This window comes from Marmota marmota, unplaced genomic scaffold, assembly GCF_001458135.2.
Source record: "Marmota marmota marmota unplaced genomic scaffold, marMar, whole genome shotgun sequence".
Lineage (NCBI taxonomy): Eukaryota > Metazoa > Chordata > Mammalia > Rodentia > Sciuridae > Marmota > Marmota marmota.
The window spans coordinates 18,607,831-18,618,080 of NW_025999968.1; the positions used below are offsets into that span (position 1 = coordinate 18,607,831).

General features: G+C 36.3%; 1 non-coding gene across 1 annotated transcript; it reads left to right on the forward strand.

The window, feature by feature from the left end:
* Positions 1–10,149: 10,149 nt before the first annotated feature.
* On the forward strand, positions 10,150–10,250 carry LOC125617065. The gene has a single exon (XR_007347916.1). It is a non-coding gene; the product is annotated as a small nucleolar RNA U13 (small nucleolar RNA).

Genomic DNA, 10,250 nt, shown 5'->3' on the forward strand with positions numbered 1-10,250 from the left:
TATATATATATATATATATATATATATATATATATATATATATATATATATATGAATGATAAAATCTCAGGAGCTTCACCTTGATCTGTTGGCCATCCCCACACATCCTGTCCAGTCAGGGTACTGTGATGCCTGCTCTGACCTTGTTTTCCACTATTTTCTTCCCTGCCTTTCATGAACTAGATTTTTTTCAAGGGCCCAGGCCAACTACTCTGTAGAATGTCTCTCAATTGAGGTTTTCCTGATGTTTCCTCATGATTTATGCTTTTTGGGCAGCAGTACCAGATAAGGGATGTTGTCCTTTGCTCAGTGCATCAGATCAGAACATGCACGACATTAACTGTTCCATTATTGGGAACGTCATCATTTATCCCTCAGTAAGATGATGTCTGCCAGGTTTTCTATGGTGAAGTAAATGATACAGATTTCTTTAATTATACTTATATATATTTCTACTCAAGTAATTAATAAAAACTTTGTAAAAAAATATTTTGAATCTATGTCTACATTTGTTAATAGGCATTCTACTGAAAGATTAGCTTTACCTTCTCCCACAATTATTTGCTTATTTATTATTTAATCTGTATGGATTCCTCCTACTTTATTATGGGTACCACTGTAAAATTGTATATGTTGATTCTCAAATTGTCCTAGACTTGGTGAGAGTCCTTTCAACATGCCTCATGTGTCCTTTCAATATGTACCTATCATTCTTTGTACACTGTCTTACTTGCTGGCACAAGAAGGTATTCCAGGCTCAACTGGCATTTCCCTTTCCCAGCCCTGGAGTCAGAAATTTCTACAAATATCCCTGGTTCCTTTTGGTGGAAAATAGTATTAAGAAACTGAGATCTGGGAGCACCATGAGCTCAGTAATATTGAGATTTCATTGCTTCTAGTCCCTCTCCATGGATAGAGTGTGCATATGTGTATTTCAACAATGTAAATTTATTGATGTTGATAGTTATATAATGTCTATGCACAAAAGTATCATAATTTTTTTCACCATATAACAAAGTATCAAGGTATAATCAGGCATCTTGTCAGCAACTTACTCTTAAACTACTAAAAAAATAGCAATATATTAATTATATATAGGTTAAAAGAAAATTTTAAAGATATATGCACATAATTAGTCTCATAGAGATATATATGTAAGTACATTTGTATTCATTATTAATTTGCATATGTATTTATTTGTATATATTTAAAATGTCTTGTTTCACTTGGAATGAAACCATCATTTGACCCAGTTATCCTACACTTCAGTATGTACCCAAAAGACTTAAAATCAGCGTACTATAGTGATGCAGCCATATCGATGTTTAAGCTCAATTCACAAGAGCTAAGCTATGGAACCAACCTATGCCCTTCAATAGATGAATGAGTAAAGAAAATGTGGCAAATATACAAAATGGAAGATTACTCAACCATAAAGAAGAATGGCTTTCTGACTTCTGCTGGTAAATGAATGGAATTGGAGACTATCAAAGAAGCTAATCCTAAAAGATCAAAGGCCTAATACATGGTTGCTAACACACAATAAGGAGGGGCTCAGAGAATAGATGTTCATTGGACTAAACAAAAGATAGTGAAGGGAAGTGAGGAGGGATGGAATTAGGAAGGCAGTAGAATGAATTAGACATAACTTTCCTATGTTCATATATGGATACACAACCACATCACGTTCAACCACAAGAATAGGAAGTTATACTTCTTCTGTGAAGATATGTCAAAATACACTCTACTGTCATGCATATCTAAAAAGAACAAGTAAATTTTTTTAAAAACATCCTATTTCAATCCAACACTAAGGGGCAAATTCAAAATCCTTTCACACACACTCACAACTGGCCGCTTTCCATTTATATAGCTCCTTTCTCTAACAGTAAGAAATCTGGCTCAAATTAACTTGGAGATATTTTTGTATTGGTATTTTATATATATATATGCATATATATGTATATCTTATACATATATTTACATATTTTTTATATTAGATATATTATGCATATAATACATTATATATGTGTATATATACATATATACTATATATATACAAATACAATATACCATATATACACATACACAAACATACATGCATAATCCATTAAATTCACAGATTTCCATAAAATATATATAATATATCTAATATACTTTATATAATTTGATATGTGTTTATCAATATTTCCAAATTTAACCGATCTTCCAGTTGCATTAATCCCTAAGACATGCAGACCAGTACACACACATTCTCTGTATCTATCTCACACATTCACACACATTCACACACACACACACACACACACACACACACACACACTCTCACACTTTCATGGACACAAACCATCTAACCATCTAACATGAAGAAGTGTCCAAAAGGGAGAGTAAGAAGATAGAAGGAGAGAGGAGGAAAAATTGGTTACATAATGGATTTTTTACTAAAATATAAACCCACTATGATAGTCAGTTTTTGGTCACTGTGACCACAACACCTGACAAGTACAACATACAGGTGGAAAAGTTCACTTTGGCTTACAGTTTCAGCAGTTCAGTTCATGGTCTCCTGACTTGGCTGCTCTGGGCTCAAGGCACAGCATCACATGGAAGAAGGGCTTCTCCACTCATGGTGGCCCAAGAAGCACTGGCCAGAAAGGGGAAGGGGAAGCAGGAATAAGGAATCCTTCCAGGGCACAACCCCAGTGATCTACCTCCTCTAGCCACACCTCTCCTGCCCAGTTACCACCCAGTCAGTCTGTTCAAACTAGGATGGGCTGATTAGGTCACAGTTCTCATAATCTAATCTCTGAACATTTCTGCATTAACAGGAGGTGTGGGGAGACACCTCATATCTAAACCATAATGCCATGATAGACAGGAGGAAGGAAGGAAGTGAAGAAGGGAGCAAAGAAGAAAAGATGGTAGATTAGTACAGTTAATTTCTCAAAGGATTTAAGACTACTTCTGAAAACAAAGATAAAAAAAAACTTAGAAAAAGAAATAATTGAAAAATATTTACCACATTTATGTATAAGTAGTTGTGTTTTGGGTGGTTTTTGGATGCCTTTCAAATTTTTCAATTACTATATTTTTTTGGAAAACATTATATTTTCAAATAAAATAATGGAATAGATCAATAGAACACAATAGCAGGTCAAGAAATATTCACATGCAAGTTCCATGATCTTTAAGAAAGGTACAAAAAAAAATGCAACAAAGAAAGGATAGTTTTAAATAAATTGTTGGTACAATCAGGTATCCATGTGCAAGAGAAAAAATAATTTAACCACACCTCTATCCATAATATGAAATATATACAAAAAACAAACTCAAAATTGATCATAAACCTAAATATAAAACCTAAAACTACAAAAGTCATAGAATACAAAGAGAAAATCTTTTGTGACCTTAGGTTAGGGAAAGATTTATTAAATATACCAAAAACACATCCACGAAATAACCAGAATAGAAAGAAGGATCAAATTGGACATTTAAAATATGTGCAGTATGGGCTGGGGTTGTGGCTCAGCAGTAGAGCGCTCGCCTGGCATGTGTGAAGCCCTGGGTTTGATCCTCAGCACCCACAAAAATAAATAAATAAAATAAAGGTATTGTGTCCAACTACAACTAAAAAACTTTTTTTTAATTAAAAAAATATGTGCAGTATATTATATGCCATTTATACCTTAATAAGCTATTTACAATAGGGGTTTTAAATTAAATAATTCTGTAAAAACATTGTTATGTGAAAATCTTTGATCTCATGGTTATTACTTCTTAGATCAATTTCTTTAAGAAAATTTACATCCTAATGATAATAATATTTTTAATGCTCATGAGACAAATGTTACTTTCAAAAATTATTGAGAAGATATGTACTTTTAATATTTTACCTTACTCTCCCAAGTTCCAAGATTTAATTTTTTCAAAACATTTGCCAATATAATTATTTAAAATTCTCTCTTGTTTTTATTTGCTTTATTTATTTATTTGCTAAGGATGCCATACATTAAAGAGAAAACCCATAAAAGATTCAGATGAGGTTGAGGAACTCAGGCTTTGTGAGGAATGGTGGATGATATGGGGATATTAACCTGAGGAGATCCATGGGACCAGCAAGATAAAGGCATGAACAGACTCCTCCAGAAACTATAGTGCCATCATTAGGAGAGGAGCTAGACATCTGCTCCAGGGCACCTGAGGCAAAGAAAATGAGTGCATGAAACACTGGAGATGCACATTTCAACTCAGGCTGAGAAAGAATCTTTTTTTTATGAGCAAAGAGGAGTATAGCAGGATAGCAACAATGTCAACCACTAGAACCTGACCTCAGACGATGGAGAAAAAGCTGGGACACACCAGGCAGACACACTGCAGAGGTGTTCCTGAAAGAGCATTCACACTGAGCAGTCTTAAATCAAATGATCTTTAAAAGTTCTCTGATTTTTTTTTTCTCTCATTCCCCTTCCTTCTCATGGATTTTTCTATTTGCTCCTGTACTTCTCTGGGAATCATGGCTTACCATATTACTGTGTTTCTGAGGCAAGGGATAAAAAGAAAAGCCATTTGTTTATGAGAACACCATGAGCAGTAAACACACATTAACTAATCACAGATAACAGAAGTGCTTCAGAGATGAAAGAGATTCCTGAAGAGTCCTGGTTGGCTCCTTCATCATGTAAAAGGGGCTCATCCACGTACACAGCATTATTATTACCCTGTAATGAGTGGCTAGCCAGTGCCCATCCCAACTGGAGAGCCTAAACAAACAGACACAATAGTAATTTTGAAGTTTTCATTCGTTGTACCTATCTCTCCACCAAAACACTTGAAGGCAATTTACACAAAAGTGATAAACATGCTGTGAATGAAGGTAGACTTCTCAAGAAGAAGAAGGGTGGAAAGAAAGTAAGGAATCTAAAGCAATATCCTCCCCATGAAGGGCTGAAAATCAGTTAGGGTATTCTATGCCATGCTAGAAGGAGTTTATTTAATTCTGTAACCAATAAGGAGCCCACCAAGGTCTTCACACTTGACAGATGCACAATCTTTTTTTGTGGTGAGTTATCTCTGAGGATGTAATGTGTGGAGTGCAATGAGGTAGGAAACAACTAATGACAAAAAACAGAGCTGACAGGTTTTGAAATAGTTGAGACAGACAATAATATTAACTAGTGGCACTTGTGACAATCGCCAGAATGCTTTGAAACTGCAAGCTTGGATCACTTCATAATAGTTTATGTACTACCCTGGAGTCCCGAATCTCCCCTTAATACCTTTCCCACCTTGGTCCATGCTCTTCTCATTTAAAGTTATGTAAAATAAATTGCATCTACCAGAAATTCCCTTGGGAGATAAAATATATGAATCTGAAGGAAATATTTTAATAAACCACTTGATACAGAGAGTAATATCCCAAAGATTCTAAGAGTAGAAATTTACCAAAGTTCTTCTGTTCATTCATTCCATAAAATGGTGACTGATTGCTGGGTGTCAGATATTGGGGGTACAAAGATGAATAAGAAATATAAAATTCCCAATTCACATTCTTAATTTATATTGACATAAATTAATAAAGCCTTATGGAAAACAGTATGGAGCTTCCTACAAAATTAAAATAGGACTACCATATGATCCAACAATCCCACTACGAGGTATATATTCAAAGGAAATTAAATCAGTATGTCAAAGAGATACCTGAATCCCTACGTTCATTGCAGCACTATTCACAATAACCAAGAAAAGGAAATAATCTCCGTGTCCATTAATGGAAGACTGAGTAAAGAAAATGTGCAGAATGGTGTAGTATTCGGTTATAATAAAGAATGAAGTCTTGTTATTTGGACAACATGGATAGAATTACAAATTTTCATACTAAGTGTAATAAGCCAAGTACAAAAAAGACAAGTTCTGCATTATCTCACTTACATATGGAAGCTTAAAAAGGTGAATTAATAGAAGTTGAGATTAGAAGGGTGGTTACCGTGGACTAGGTATGGGATGGGGAGATGTTGATCCAAGGATACAAAATTGCAGTTAGATTGAAAGAGTAAGCTCAAGAGATCTATTCTTTGGTGACTATAGTTAATGGCAATGTATCATATTCTTGAAAATTTCTAAGAGTAGGTTTTAAGCGTCCTCACCACAAAAACAGAGATATGTGAAGTCATACATATGTTAATTAGTTTAATTTAGCCATTCTAAAATTGACACATATTTCCAAGCATCATGTAAGCATAATAAATTCATAAAATTTTTGTTTATCAACTGAAACAATAATTAATTTTAGAAGAAATACAAAGTTCCTGTTGAGATGGAATATACCTTACAATTAATTTTAGGATTTTTTATTTTGCTGACCACCAAGATAAATGGAGAGGACAAGCATAAGAATACAGAGAAATTGCTTTAAACAATATTGGGAAAGAAAATCGAGGTGGTAGGTTGAGTATAGACAAGGCTTTAATAGAAGGAATATTGTGGCAGAAATGTGGGAACCTAGTAACCTAGATGGGGAAAATGAACTTGGAAAGGAAGATACTCCAAATGGGATTTTTTTAAAAAAATATAATTTCCTTAAAGGTATGTGATCTAAACTATCTTTTATGTCTTCTCCAAAAATTCTTAAGTAAAACTCATTGATGATCAATGCTTTGGTACAGAAGTGAAATAGAAGAGCTGTCGAATTCTGCAGCTAGGTTAGCAATGAGGAGAGCAAGATGCTCCATGCACAGATGCAAAGATGGCATTGTTGGTAGAGGATGTGGTGACAGCTTTCCTGGGGATTTCATGTCCATAATAATGGTGGTCTGCATCTTTTATTTGACACTTACATATGACCATTGTTTTAGTCCATTTCTCATTGCTGTAATGAAATACCCTTTGTAAAGCTCACAGTTTGGGGAGCTGAAAGTCAGAAAAGGAGGGCACTGACTCTAACAAAAGCTGCACGGCAGATGATAGGAGCACATGTGGGAAGAGACATCACATAGTCAATCGGGAAGACAAAGAGGAATTCAGTGGGTGGGCTCACTCATAACAGGAGAGAGAGCTTAAGGATCACATGAGAACTAAATGAATCCTGTCGGAGGGCAGTTTTTCTAATGACTTAAAGACATGCACCCTTAGGTCACTACACTTGGGATCAAGCTTCCAACCCATGAATCTTTGTGGAACTCGCACATATCACTTCCAAAACATAGCAACCATGTAGTAGGTCTTCCTAGGATCTTTCTTCCCCCTCCACATATCCCTTTATTATCAATTTAATTTAATTCATTAAATCCTCATCTTTTAAGGAAATCTTGGGTTTTGTTTCTTAATGAAAAAATAAACATTTTATCAAATTTTTTTTTTGCTCTGTTTCTTTCCTTTTCCTCCCTCCCTAGTTTTATGTGTCATGGTAAGTTTCCTTCATAGAAAACTGCCTTCCTGTCTTCCATACTGAAACTCCTAATTTGTTAAAATAAATGTATTGTGTGTATTCAAGGTACACATTACGGTGTTATAAAACACAAATAGATAGCAAAGTGATTGTTACAGTGAAGCAAATCAGCATATCCATTATCTCACAGTTACTCATGATTTTTTGTTTGTTTTGTGGCAAAAGCAGCTAAAATTTAGCATTTAGCAAGAATCCCAAGCACAGCATGATTTTACTACCTGTAGCATTCAAGTTGTACATTACCTGTCCAAACTTGGTCATCCTACAAATCTACCTTGTATCCTTGGACCTACCCCTCTCCATTTTCTCCACCACTCCCAACCCCTGGCGGCAAACGTTTTATTCTGTATGTTACAGTTTGGATCTTAAATGTCCCCCAGGGTCCATGCATTCAAGTCTTCAGTCAACAGCTTGTGGCATTATGGGAGGGCTAGAAACATTAAGAGGTAGGCCTGATAAAAGAAAGTGATGTCATTGGGAGTGTGAACTTGAAGCAGCTCTTGGGTGGCCCCATCCTCTTTGTTTTGTTTCCTGGCCACCAGGAGGTGAAAAGCCTTCTCCCCCACAGCACTCCCAGCCATGCTGTTTGCCTCACCACAGGCCCAAAGCCACAGAGCCAAATGACCACGGACTGAAATAAAGCTCTGGAACTATAAGCCATAATAAATTTCTTCTCCTTTTAAGTTGTTTAGCTCAGGTGTTGTCACAGAGATGAAAATCTAACATACTCTGTATGTTATACTTTTCCTTTTTTAGATTCCACATATGCATGAGATCCTCCAAAAGTTTTTCCTTACTATGTCTCTGTTTTAGTCAGTTCTTTTTGCCACTATGGCTGAAAGACTTAATGAGAACAATTTTAGAGGAAGAAGTTTATTTGTGGGATCACACTTTCAGAGGTCTCATAGTCATTCCTCAGGACTCAAGGTGAGGCTGAACACCATGGTGGAAGAGTATGGCAGAGGGAAGTGGCTCACATGATGATCATAAAGTAGAGAGAGACAGTCCACTGGCCAGATACAAAAAATGTACCCCAAAGGCATGCCCTCAATGCCTACCTCTTCCAGCCATACCCTATTTGCCTTCAGTTACCACTCAGTTAATCTCATCGGGGGACCAATTCACTAATTGGGTTGTCTCATATCCCAATCATTTCACCTCTCAATGTTCTTGCACTGTCTCACACATGAGCTTTTGGGGGATACCTCATATCTAACCCATTAACAGTCTCCTTTATTTCACTTAGCATAGTGTCTTCCAGTTTCATTCATATTGTGGTAAGCAGTAAAATCTTTTTTAAGGCCAAATAATATTCTATTGTATGTATTCCCCACAGTTTTCTGATCCATTTATCTGGCAACAGATTATTTCTACACCTTGGCAATTGTGAATCAATGTTTCAGTGAACATGGGAATGAATGTACATGTCTTTACAAGGTGCTGATTTCATTTTCTTTGGATATATACCCAGAGTAGGGATTTATGGGTCATAAATGGAAGCTTCATTTTTAATTTCTTTGGAAACCTTCATGTTTTCCATAGTGAGTACACCAATCTACATTCCCACCAATAATACCTAGGAAATGGCTTTATTCATCATCAGTCCCCAGGGGTGAGGGCACATGGGCTTCAGGTAGAGACAAAGCATCTGATTTTCTATTTCCCAACTCTTGATTCATGTATCCATTTTCACATTCATTCTATAACCTTATTCATGCACCATGCTGTTGACAAAACGATATTCTCAACCTGGAAACAGTGCACTTGCATTTTCTTCCAACTTCAAGAAACTCTTCTTACCACCAGCCACAGCGCTAACATAATGGTGGCACGATAATGTGTCTGAAGTGGCATGGCAATATTTCTTTCCTTGAAATTAAGTGCATCTTTCCATGAAATTAAGTCAGACAATGTGACTTACCTGCTCAAAGCCTCCTTATACCTCCCATGGCACTTTAGACCAACAGCCAACTACACCACAGATGATCTGGCCTTGGTACTTTCCAACCTCATTTCCCACCATACCACTGTTGATCACTCCAGCATAATCTTGTTACTTGTAAATGGAGGCCATCTAGCTCTCACCACAGAGCCTTTGCCCTGCCCCCTGCCTGAGACTCTCTCCCACCATTTCATTCATACCCCAGCTCAAATGTCTTCTCATTAAATAGTTTTTTTTTTGAAACCCCATATATAAGACTATTCTCATCATCTCTATCTTCCTAAATGATTTTTATTCTTCATGGCATTATGCAGTATGTTTCTGTAATTTGTATGTACTATACCTCTTGAAGACAGGGGCTTTTGACTATTTGCTCATTGCTGTATCCCTATCACATTGCAGGCAATCAAAACACATCCATTTTTGTTGAGAATGAATAAATAAATCCTGGCAATAAGTGGTTAGGGGAGAAACTCAAAAATCATGAGACAAGGCAGATTCTATTCCAGCTAGGTGTGACTGGCACTGGGATCTAAGTCACCCAAGAGCTGCTGGACACACGCGTATGCACAATCTTTGGAAAATAGAGGGGGTTTTGCAGTTCACTCTTGGGTTTCTCTTCTAGTATTTATACCTGAAGGTGGGGTAAAATTGTGTTCAGGCAATTATATGGTCACTGGCTCCAAAGCTACACCAGGAATTCAGCCAAAACAGAGTTATACAATCCAAAGTTAGAATAGGATCTAGAAAAGTCCAAAGACAGATCCTTTTTGGTCATTAGCATGATTATTGGGTGTTCACACCATTGTGTGATATGTGCCTCCCTCTAAACTGTTATGATGTCAGCACATAACCTGTCTGAGT